Consider the following 13,213-nt stretch of genomic DNA (forward strand, 5'->3'; position numbering starts at 1 on the left):
GGCGCTGCTGGGATTGAAGAGCTGCCCGCCCTCCAATTGGCAAGCAGCTCCTGGAGGCAGTAACTTGTCCTTAAAGGGACGGAAGCCCCGAGCTGTGTCAGTAAATGACCTCATGGGCACAGAATTGTTTTGGGGGCACCACCATTAAATATAGACAACCATATAGTACAGAGTGAGGAAAACTGATGGAGAGGAAAGTGGCATAGGAGAAAAGCAAAAAACATATTGGATAACTTATTCCAAAGGACAAGAAGTATGTACAAGTAATGAATTTATTCAGAATAAATGGGCCTGCGAGACCATTAGCCTCCATGAGTTTGTTGAGTGCAGCCTTGATTATTTACATGTCTGTAAGTTCCGGACTATTTTGTGTTCGACTATGCAGCCTTATATTACCATTTGTTTGTACTTTGCCACATTTTTTTTAAAAGTTGTGTCAACGTTCCACAGATGCACCAGATACCACCGATAAATATGGACATGGTGACTGTAGTATCTATTGTCTGAATGATTCCTTCACCAGTTTCCCACATTTTTATATTCAAAACAGGGCAGTCCTATCTTCATATCCCTAAAGTAATCCCATGACCTTTTCCCCAAAACACTTCAGCTCTGTAATAAGAATGAACTTGATGAGGTGAATAATGTTTTCCCAGAATTTTATGTTTTCATTTCCTAGTTCCTCTTATGCGGTCATCACCTTCCCCATCACATATAAACGCCCAGTTGTGCATCTCACCTCACACCTATAATTTATTTTTTGTACACAGGATCTGGATTTATAGCTATGATAGAGATTTTTAAGATAATGAAATGAGTTAATAGGGTAGATGAGGAGAAAGATGTGTGTGAAAACAGAATTAGGGACCATATGACAGTCTCTAATAAATCCAAATGGGAATGCAGTGGGCACCTCTTTACCCAGCGAGCAGTAAGAATGTGGAACTCGCAACCACAAAGGGTAGTTGAGATAAATGAGCATAGGTGTATTACAAGGAAAACTAGGTAAATATATGAGGAAGAAGATATTAGAAGAAAAGAAGTGGGAGAAGTTTAGCGTGGAACTTAAACAGCAGCATGACCAAGCTTGGTTGAATGACCTGTTTCTCTGCTGTAAATTCTATGTGATGGGCTTATCTTGCTGTTATTTCTTTTGCACTTTGCATTCTATGCCAGTGCTGTACATTTCTCTTGTGGTTGTTAAATGTTAGTTGAATAATTCTATTTCCTGGCTGGCATTCTTCAAAGTGAATTTGAATGCATAGAAGTGGATGACTTTGAATGATACAACTGACCCATGTTTCAGTTCACCATATCTCCTCACTCCAAACAATTTCTGTTTAATACACACAATACTCCTCTAGCATCTGGTCCCTGGCAACTAATTCATTTTTCTCATTTTATCCGTGCAATAAAAACATATTTCTGAATAAATGTCCTCCAACTGACGGGAGACAGAAACTCATATGGGAGACGATGTTTAACTTTTGTCACTAGAGGGTGATCTCACACTCTTTGCTCATAGCTTATTACACCAAGAGAGATGTCAAAATAAGAAGCCTTATTTAATTGCAGTCCTTCAATTTATAATGCTTGCTCTTTTCAATATGGAACCGATTTCATAGCTCCCTGATGTCTCAGCAATCTAGTGAACAACATCCAGAGTGGACCTAGACTCTACAGGTCAGAACACTGCCAGGGTTTGTGGACCATGTGCTTAGCTAGTTGATCCCAGTCAGGGCAATGTTTAGCACCATGGAAGGAGAAGAAACCCAAATCAGGAATGAATGGTTGCCTATCCTGAATAATAGCTCAGTTGAGAGGCCTGTGGGTGTCAAATGAGGTTAATATCAAATTAAGCTGCATTTCCCTCCCTGCTTAAATTCCCTTTCAACATGTACTATCCTGGCACATAACAAAATGGCTCCCAATACAAGTTGCAAAAGATGACCTGCACTTGTGGAAATTGGGCTGGGATGCATGTTGGGAAGGGACCTATATTGTGAGAGAAAAGGTGATCCTATAGAATTCCAATACCGTAACCAGTAGGCTATCATACCTAGCTCAATCACTGCAAATGACTGAAGTAAATGTAGTTTCGGGTTTGCTTCATATGTGTGTCTGGGTGAAAAAAAGCAGTCTATGGTTACCATAATTACTGTGCAGAGCTTTCTTACATGAATACACCAAAATGGCCCTCTGGCTAATTTCTTACTGTTAGGTGTTAAAATCCATTTTGGTTGAAAAACGCAAACACCAGTGGAATGTGACACAATTCCAAGGCCATTGATTCAAATTTAATAAAATGCCAGTCCATTCATATTGTGATTATCAAAGAAAATCTTCAAAGGGACATTGTAGTCAGTCCTCAGTTTTTTAGTTCGTCATATCTCTACACAAAAAAAGTGGACATACTTCATAATCAGGCAACTTAACGTGTGCACCGTCAGAACCAGTGTCTTTTTTATAAAGACATTACATGCAAATTGTACTGCATGTTAAAAAAAGAACTTGCATTTATATAGCACCTTCAACATAGTAAAACATCCCAAAGTGCTTCGCATAAGCATATTCAAAAAAAATTAATACTGAGTCAAAGGAGGCACAGGGACAGGTGACAAAAAACTTGGTCAATGAAGGTAGGTCTTAAGAATTCTCTGAAAGCGGGAGAGAGTGGCAGAATGGCGAAGAAAATTTTAGGGAGGAAATTCCAAAATTTAGTGCCGAGACAATTGAAGACATGGCCACGAATGAAGGGGCGAGGTACAAGAAGCCGGAGTTGGAGAAACATAGGCCGGGAGTTTGCCCGTGGGGTATGCGACAGGTCAGCCAAAAGTCCATTGACTATCGGTGGGACCGGACGATCCCGGCGACAGACGGGACTGGAAAATCCTGTCTTTAGACTTCTTGAGGGTTATAGAGCTGGAGGATGTTATGAAAATATGGAAAAGTGAGGCAACAGAAGGATTTAAACACAAGAATGAGCATTTTTTTCCAAAGCCCATCGGAGGCCATCCCCAAGGTTTCCCCTCCCCCTTACTCTGATGATCTGGCACTCCCTCCGCCTTTGAAAAAGGGGCCCAGCCTGGCCACAATGAGACTGTGTACTTACCTTTAAGTCCTGTTCCATGGCCACATGGACCTTCTGGAACAGCCTGCAGTCCCTGCATTGTCCACTATTCCCCCAGGGGGCACCGCTGAGGCTAGAGAGCTGCTGGCCACTTAATAGCTGTTAAAGGGTTGCTGGGCGAGCCGGCCAGAGGAGGCAGGGACCCCCCCAGCCCAGCATAAAATTTGACCAGTGGAAAGATAGTCACTAAGCCAATTAGGAATTCAGGAGAAACTTTGTACCCAGAGAGTGGTTAGAAAGTGGAACTTGCTAGTGCTGCCAAATAATATTCAATGTAGGTAATTGTGAGATGGTGAATAGTAGTAGGAAGAATAGGAGACTACATGGTGTTTGGCTAGCAAGAGTCTGAATGGGGTTGAAAAGAAAAGGGATCAGATACACAAATTACTAAAAGTAACAATGTGGGTTAATTAGACCATAAAAAGCAAAAACAGTCACTTGGCCTCAGTTGTAGAATGACATTTTTTTTCTTTATTCTTTCATGGGATGTGGGTGTTGCTGGCAAGGTCAGCATTTGTTGTCCATCATTAAGTGCCCTTGAACTGACCTAACTAAGTTATTTCAGAGCAGTTGAGAGTCAACCACATTGCTGTGGGTCTGGAGTCACATGTGGACCAAACCAGGTAAGGACGGCAGATTTCCTTCCCTGAAGGATATTAGTGAACCAGATGGGTTTTTACGACAATCAATATAGTTTCATGGTCACCATTACTGACGCTAGCTTTATATTCCAGATTTATTAATTGAATTTAAATTCCACCAGCTACTATGTTGGGATTTGAACCCATGTCCCCAGACCATTAGCCTGGGTTTCTGGATTACTAGTCCAGCAACATTACCACTATGCCCCTTTTGAGGAGAATAATTACCAGCAAAGAACAGTTGGGCCAAATGGTCTGTTTCTGTGCTGTAAACTCAATGTAACTCAATGGCAGCACTTGAAATAGTTGAGAATAGCATGGATGCAGTTAAGAGGGGGCTAGATAAGCACACAAGGGAGAAAAAAAAACAGAAAGGGCTGAATTTTACCGGGAGGGGCGTATTGCTCCCCATCCCAGAGGAAATATCAGATGCCAGCCAACCCATGTTAAACAAGGCTGCCCCGCAGCAATAACACACTGCAGGGTGCATGAACAAGGTGAGGGTCGGACTGCTGCATCTCAGTAGGAGGCAGTCCTGCCCTCAAAATCTTCAGGCCAATCTGATGGGTGGCAGCTCTAGCAAGAGCTCAGTAGTGGGCACTGCTGGGACTGCAAGTAACCCCCAGGATGAAGAGGGCATGGCCTCTGGACCCAGGTAAGTCCTGGGTTTTGGATGCGGAAGAATAGCGGAGCCTTGTGAGGCCCACAAGGTGGAGTGGGGACAGGTTTTGGAGGCTAGGCAAAGGATAAGGGTAGCATCTTGAAGGGCACACAGGGCACTCCCAAAAGACATAACCCTACTTCCTTCTCTTCTTTTAAGCTGTCCGCTTAAAAAAATGGCCTTCCCACTCCTGCACGCCTTCCTACACCAACTATTTTAGGCATGTGCAGTGTAATATTCAGGTCTATTGGCTTTGTACTAAACTTAATTGCCCATTAATTATTTATTTTAAAATGGCAGGCAGACAGCCAATTTCAGCATCCACCCACCTACCGTATTATGGGGACTGGGTTAGGTGAGGGTGGGAAGGCAGTGGCAAGCCATTTTAGCTCTCTCTGAAAATGTGGCTGATCTGCCAATAAACATGCTATAAAATCCAGCCTAAGGCTATGCTTTTGATTAGATTATGTAGGATGGGTGCAAGCTTGTGTGGAACATTAATACTGGCATAGACCTATTGGGCCAAATGGCCTGTTTATGTGCTGTAAATTCTAAGTGATGTAATCGATGGGTTTAACCCATTAATCCAGAGAGCATGAATTTAAACCCTATCATGACACTTGAATTTAATTTAAAAGCTTTGGAAACAAACAAAAGGTACCAGTGAAATCGACAATGAAACTGTTGGGCTGTCGTAACAACCAAACCAGTTCATTAATATCCTTCAGGGGAGGAAATTGGCCATTTAGGCTACATATGACTCCGTTCCACACCAATTAACAGCTCTCTGAAGTAGCCTTAGCAAGCCAGTCAATTGAATAAAACCCACCACATTCTATGGTAAATTAGGGTGGGCAATCAATGGTAGTTTTGCAAATGACATCCACACCCTAAGAATGAATTAAAATGAGTTTCATAGATTTTTACAGGAAAGAAGGAGACCATTCAGCCCACTGCACCTATGCTGATTCTTTGAATGAGCAATTTCCTTGTAAGAACATAGAATTGGATCTATGCTGTAAGCTTTCTAAGTGGATGAGAATTGCTGGCAGGAAGAGGGAACAACTCAAAGTATACCATTTTATGTCCTTAATGATTTCCTTTATGATCAAAGTCTACCAATTCACTATCCCTATTTACACTTGTAATGAAGACAATTTTCATGTCACTATACCCAATCCCCTTGAATAAATTATGATTTTTTTAAAAGATATTCTTAATCGTATACCCCAAACTTCAGCATATTAATGTTTCCACAGTTTTTTGCGAACATTTTTGAAATAAAATGTTTATTTAAGGAGGTTTTGCACATTTTTATACAAAGAGAATTGTGTTCAACTCTGGACACTGCACCATAGAAAAGGTGCAGTGCAAATTGACTAGAATGATACCAGGGCTAAAAGGGTTAAATTATAAGGCTAGGCTGTATAAACTACGTAGGCTTTTAAAGGATAAATCTTATCACGGTGTTCAAGATGATTGAGGGAGTTGATAAGGTAGATGGAGAGAAACTATTTCCTCTGCTTGGGGAGTACAGAATAAGAGGGAATAACCTTAAAATTGGAGTTAGGACAATTGGGGATGATGTCAGGAAGCACTTCTTCATACAAAGGCTGGAATTTTTCAGCCCAATTTGCGTCGGGAGTCATGGCAGTTGGGGGTGGGGTGCAATATGGCAACAATATCCTGTCGTGAAACCAGTTTGTACATTCCACCCATCAATCTGCACGTCAGAAATCTAATTTCAATACTTTAGCGTCTCATTATAAGCCCTGCTCTCCAGAATCAACACACAATGCTGAATCATCCAGGCACACTGATGTGTTTCACAACTGTACATAAGTGACGTTCACCTGGTGAGCTGCACTTCGATTGGGACTTAGAGATTTGTTTGCCTACCTCACTTTGGGCAGCACTCGCAGTCATCAACACCAGGCTTTGCAGGCAGCACCACATCACTTTTTCCATTCAAATAACCATCCAATGCCCTCTTGAATGCCTCAGTTGAACCTCCAACAGACTTCCAGGCACTGCATTCCAGACCCAAACCACTCACTGTGTGAAAAAAAAATTCTCACATCACATTTGCTTCTTTTGCAAATCACATTAAATCTGTGCCCTCTTGTTCCTGATCCTTTTACGAGTGGGAACAGTTTCTCCCTATCTACTCTATTCAGTCTAAAGGGCAGTGGAAATTTGGAACTCTATTCCCAAAAAGCAGTTGACACTAGATCAATTAAAACTTTCAAAACTAAGATTGATGTATTTTTGTGAGGCAAGGTTGTTAAGAGTCATGGAAGTGGAATAAAGGCAGGTGAACGGAGATAAGATATGGATCAGCCATGATCTAGTTGAGTGATAGAACAACCTCCAAGAGCAGAATGGGGTATTCCTGTTTCTATGATCTTATTTTATATCATAAAATAAGTAAGTAGTAAATATTCATAGATCACCCAGATCCTATGTATGAAAAGAAAAATAGAGGAACTTTTCCACTCCCAACTCTCTCTCTGCCACCAGTCAGCAATTGCAGATATAGGGCTTTGCTTTGACAATAATGTATGCCAACAGTTCTGTGTCTTTGTGAAATATCCCACACTACTCTTTCTGAATCAGACTGACAATTTAGTGTTCATTTGGACTGCATTGAGGTCAGCTTTGTGCAACAAACCTATGTCCTCTAGAAAGTGGATAGAGGTGGTTTTGCACATACTTCACATACGACATTTGGAGTTGAGAAAGAGAGAGGAGACTTTCACCGTTTAGTCAATGTCTTTAAACCCACTGTGCTACCTGATGTCTTAAATGTTCAATATAAAACAAATTTAAGACAGGAAAGGTGTTTGATAAATGAGAGAGTCAGATTATTTTATCAAATTCAAACTGAAGATAGAGAAGAGTCACAGTATTTCAAACCAGAATAGTTAGTGTAACAATTTAAGCTTTACTCCAATCCTCATAAGTTTGCTGGTTCAGTTCTCAGGGCTGCCAAGTGCTTGTTGCTGATACATCATGGTATGCTAAATGTTATAAAATTACTCAACTATGTGGAATAAAAACATTCCCTCTCGGTTCATTGCAGAAGACAAGTAAAATTAATAATTTAATTCCTTCCTACTGATATATCTATTCCCTTACCTCATGAGTTTTCTCTGAACAACAGTGCGACCAGCCAAATTCATTCTTGTTCCTTTGGAGAGAGGGGGCATTAGGATGGATTATACAGAGAACCTGTGAATAACAAAAAAAGGTAAAATCACCAGCATATCTCTACTGACATTGGAAACTCTCATGATAAGAGTGAGGCAAGGGAAAATCTGGAGAACCCACATCTTCCCACTCGGTGTCACTGCATGTCAGTGAAGAGCATCAATGTTTTTTATTCTTTCATGGGGTGTGGGCATCACTGGCTCGGCCAGCATTTATTGCCCATTCCTAATTTCCCTTAAGAAGGTGGCAGTGAGCCACCTTCTTGGATTGCGACAGTCCATGTGGTGTGGGTACTCCCACAGTGAAGTTAGCAAGGGAGTTCCAAGATTTTGATCTAGCGAAAGTGAATGGTGATATAGTTCCCAAGTCAGGATGGTGCATGGCTTGAAGGGGAACTTGCAGCAAGTGCTGTTTCCTTGCGTCTTCTGCCCATGGCCTTCTAGGTGATAGAGGCCACAGGTTTGGAAGGTACTGTGAAGGAGCCTTGGTGAGTAGCTGCTGTGCAGCTTGTGTATGATACTGACTGCAACCATTATGCATCGATGCTAGAGGGAGTGAATGTTTAAGTTGGTGGATGGGATGACTGCTTTGTCCTGGATGGTTTCAAGCTTCTTGAGTGTTGTTGGAGCTGCACTCATCCAGGCAAGTGGAGAGTATTCCATCACATTTCTGACTTGTGCCTTGCTTAAGGTAGACTGGCTTTGGAGGCGAATTACTCACCACAGAATTTCCAGCCTCTGACCTGCTCTTGTGGCTACAATATTTATATGGCTGGCCCAGCTCAGTTTCTGGTCAATGGTAACTCTTAGGATTTTGATAGTGGAAGACTCAGTGACGGTAATGTTATTGAATGTAAGAGGAGATGATTAGATTCTCTCATTTTGGAGATTATAATTGCCTGGCATTTGTGTGCTGCAAATGTTATTTGCCAATTATCAGCCAAAGCCTGAATGTTGTCCAGGTCTTGCTGCACATGAGAGCAGTATCTGAGGGGTCGCTAATGGTGCTGACCATTGTGCAATCATCAGTGAATATCCCCACTCCTGACCTGATGATGGACGGATGGTCATTGATGAAGCAGTTGAAGATGGTCGGGCCTAGGACATTATCCTGAGGAACTCCTGCAGCGATGTCCTAGGACTGAGATACGAACATACAAATTAGGAGCAGGAGTAGGCACTCGGCCACTTGAGCCTGCTCTGCCATTCATGGCTGATCAGATTGTAACCTCAACCTCACATTCCTGCCTACCCTCAATAGCCTTTCACCCCCTTGTTAATCAAGAATCTATTTAGCTCTGCATTAAAAATATTCAAAGACTCTGCTTCCATCACCTTTTGAGGAAGAACGTTCTAAAGACCCACTACCCTCTTGGAGAAAAATTTCTCCTCATCTTTGTCTTAAATGATCGACCCCTTATTCTTAAACAGTAATGCCTAGCCTAGATTTTCCCACAAGAGGAAACATCCTCTCAACATCCACCCTGTCAAGACCCCTCAAGATCGTAAAGGCTTAAATCAAGTCGCCTCTTACTCTTCTAAATTCCAGTGGTCACAAGCCTAACCTGTCCAGCCTTTCCTCATAGGACAATTGCCCATTCCTGGTATTAGTCTAGTAAACCTTCGCTGAATTGCTAATGCATTTCCACCTTTCTTTAAATAACAAGGCCAGTACTGTACACAATACTTCAGATGTAGTCTCACCAGTACCCTGTACAACTGAAGCATAACTTCCCTACATTTGTAATCAAGTCCCCCCAGTATAAATGGTAACATTCTATTAGCCTTCCTAACCACTTGCTGTACCTGCATACTAGCCTTTTGTGATTCATGCACTAGGACACCCAGACCCCTCTGAATCTCAGAGCTCTGCAATCTCTCACCATTTAGATAATAAGCTTTTTTATTCTTCCTGCCAAAATGAACAATTTCACATTAAACCTGTCTATGTCACCTTGTAGCTTCCTTATTCCCCCTTCACAATTTACTTTCCTCCCTATCTTTGTGTTGTCAGCAAATTTAGCAACCGTACCTTCGGTCCCTCCATCCAAGTCATTTATATAAATTATAAAAAGTTGAGGCCTCAGCACTGATTCCTATGGCACACCACTCATCACATCCTGCCAACTAGAAAATGAGCCATTTATGCATACTCTATTTCCTGTCAGCTAGCCAATCTTCTACTCATGCCAATATGTCACCCCCTATATCATGAGCTTTTATTTTCCGCAATAACCTTTGATGTGGCACTTTATCAAATGCCTTCTTGAAATATAAGTCCAGTACATCCACCGGTTCCCCTTTATCCACAGCACATGTGACTCCTTCAGAGAACTCCAATAAATTGGTTAAACATTTCCCTTTCATAAAACTACATTGACTGACTGATTGCCATGAATTTTTCTAAGTGCCCTGCTTTGACCTCCTTAATAATAGATTCTAGCATTCTCCCTAAGACGGACTCTAGGCCAACTGGCCTGTAGTTTGCTGCTTTCTGTCGCCCTCCCTTTTTGAATAAAGGGGTTAAATTTGCTATTTTCTAATCCAATGGAGCCTTCCCAGAATCTAGGGAATTTTGGAAAATTAAAACCAATGCATCATAAGCCTCCAACAAATACAGCTGTCTTCCTTTGTGCTGGGTATGCTAGACTTCAACCTGTATACATTTTCCCACTGATCCCCATTGACTTCAATTTTGTGAGGGCTCCTTGATGCCACACTTGGTGGTGCTGCCTTGATAGTCTCACCTCCTTTAACCAAAAGCCCTACCACTGTCAAGGAGGCACTGTTCCTCTGGTTTGTGAATTGTTAATTAAGGGAATAAATTTAAATGTCATCATCAAAATATTGAGAGAGAGAGAGTTCTTTATAAAAAAAAAAGCGTTGTTAGATCTTAGCAGAAATAGAAACGGAAGCAGAATTCAAAGTAGTGTGTAAAAGGTAATGACTTTGAGAAAGAAAATATTTGAAAGGTATGGGTAAAGGACTCAGGAATGGAACTAAGTACAAAATTCTTAAGGACGTCCAGCACCAGTTCAATGGGCTAAATAGCCATCCATTTAAAAATAAATCATATAGAAGTGCAAACACATAATTGTCCCTGGAAACTGAGATCACTGGAATTATAGGCCAGAATTTACCAGTCCTTCAGGCTAGCAGGATCTTCCAGTCCCACTGATGTTAATAGAGGCCTCAATGGCTTGCCGGCCCCACCTCGGGGAAGCACAGCACAGGGGAATCCGCCATGAGGAACCCGCCATGGTTGGTGGGGGGGGGGGTGGAAAATCCTGGCCATAGAATCTTAAATCACTGAAGGGGGCCAATTAGACTCTCGTGCCTATACCAGCTCTTTGAAAAGGCCCAGTCAATTAGTCCCACTCTTCTCCTTCCCCAGAGCCACCTCTTCCCTTTGAAAGTTACTATTCAATCTAATTCCACCATCCTTTTAGGAAATGCATTCTGGACCATAAAGATTTGGGGTGCAAAAACAATTCTCCTTCTCTCCCTCATAATAATCTAACGATTAAAAAACAGAATAATTTACCTGTAACACAGGAATGTATATTTTTAAAAATCATTGCAGTAAAATCATCTATTGAAATGCATACAATTTGACCTTCTTGTCACTGCCATACGTTGCTCTGGGCAGACAGCAGATGGTATCAATATTGGAGCACACTTGAGTGGTTGTAAGATATGACAAATGGTACCAATGTATCTATGTATGGTGAATGAGTGAAAGGACAACTTATATAAAAACAAAAAACTGCGGATGCTGGAAATCAAAAACAAAAACAGAATTACCTGGAAAAACTCAGCAGGTCTGGCAGCACTGGCGGAGAAGAAAAGAGTTGATGTTTCGCGTCCTCATGACCCTTCGACAGAACTAGGTGAATCCCAGGAAGGGGTGAAATATAAGCTAGTTTAAGGTGGGGGGGGGGAGTGGGTTGGGTGGGGGGAGAGAAGTGGAGGGGGGTGGTGTGGTTGTAGGCAAAAGCAGCGATAGAAGCAGATCATCAAAAGATGTCACAGACAACAGAACAAAAGAACACATTGGTGTCGAAGTTGGTGATATTATCTAAACGAATGTGCTAATTAAGAATGGATGGTAGGGCACTCAAGGTATAGCTCTAGTGGGGGTGGGGGGAGCATAAAAGATTTAAAAATATTTAAAAATAATGGAAATAGGTGGGAAAAAGAAAAATCTATATAATTGATTGGAAAAAAACAAAAGGAAGGGGGAAGAAACAGAAAGGCAGAAAGGGCGTGGGGATGGAGGAGGGAGGTCAAGACCTAAAGTTATTGAATTCAATATTCAGTCTGGAAGGCTGTAAAGTGCCTAGTCGGAACATGAGGTGTTGTTCCTCCAGTTTGCGTTGGGCTTCACTGGAACAATGCAGCAAGCCAAGAACAGACATATGGGCAAGAGAGCAGGGTGGAGTGTTGAAATGGCAAGCGACAGGGAGGTTTGGATCATTCTTGTGGACAGACCGCAGATGTTCTGCAAAGCGGTCACCCAGTTTACGTTTGGTCTCTCCAATGTAGAGGAGACCACATTGGGAGCAACGAATGCAGTAGACTAAGTTGGGGAAATGCAAGTGGAAATGTTGCTTCACTTGAAAGGAGTGTTTGGGCCCTTGGATGGTGAGGAGAGAGGAAGTGAAGGGGCAGGTGTTACATCTTTTGCGTGGGCAAGAGGTGGTGCCATAGGTGGGGGTTAAGGACTAGTGGGTGATGGAGGAATGGACCAGGGTGTCCCGGAGGGAACGATCCCTACGGAATGCCGACAGGGGGTGAAGGGAAGATGTGTTTGGTAGTGGCATCATGGTGGAGTTGGCGGAAATGGCGGAGGATGATCCTTTGAATGCGGAGGCTGGTGGGGTGATAAGTGAGGACAAGGGGGACCCTATCATGTTTCTGGGAGGGAGGAGGAGGTGTGAGGGCAGATGCGCGGGAGATGGACTGGACACGGTTGAGGGCCCTGTCAATGACCGTGGGTGGAAAACCTCGGTTAAGGAAGAAGGAGGACATGTCAGAGGAACTGTTTTTGAAGGTAGCATCATCGGAACAGATGCGACGGAGGCGAAGGAACTGAGAGAATGGGATGGAGTCCTTACAGGAAGCGGGGTGTGAGGAGCTGTAGTCAAGGTAGCTGTGGGAGATGGTAGACTTGTAATGGATATTGGTGGACAGTCTATCACCAGAGATTGAGACAGCGAGGTCAAGGAAGGGAAGGGAAGTGTCAGAGATGGACCACGTGAAAATGATGGAGGGGTGAAGATTGGAAGCAAAATTAATAAATTTTTCCAAGTCCCGACGAGAGCACGAAGCAGCACCGAAGTAATCATCGATGTACCGGAGAAAGAGTTGTGGAAGAGGGCCGGAATAGGACTGGAACGAGGAATGTTCCACATACCCCATAAAGAGACAGGCATAGCTGGGGCCCAAGCAGGTACCCATAGCCACACCTTTTATTTGGAGGAAGTGAGAGGAGTTGAAGGAGAAATTGTTCAGTGTGAGAACAAGTTCAGCCAGACGGAGGAGAGTAGTGGTGGATGGAGATTGTTCAGGC

At 42.6% G+C, this 13,213-nt stretch overlaps 1 protein-coding gene across 1 annotated transcript in view; it reads left to right on the forward strand.

Moving 5' to 3' along the window:
• Positions 1-13,213, forward strand: part of LOC121287540 (cadherin-22-like) — a 764,370-nt gene that overhangs the window by 468,801 nt on the left and 282,356 nt on the right. The gene's annotated exons all lie outside the window — the stretch shown is intronic.

The sequence above is a fragment of the Carcharodon carcharias genome, chromosome 14 (genome assembly GCF_017639515.1).
Source record: "Carcharodon carcharias isolate sCarCar2 chromosome 14, sCarCar2.pri, whole genome shotgun sequence".
NCBI classification, from domain to species: domain Eukaryota; kingdom Metazoa; phylum Chordata; class Chondrichthyes; order Lamniformes; family Lamnidae; genus Carcharodon; species Carcharodon carcharias.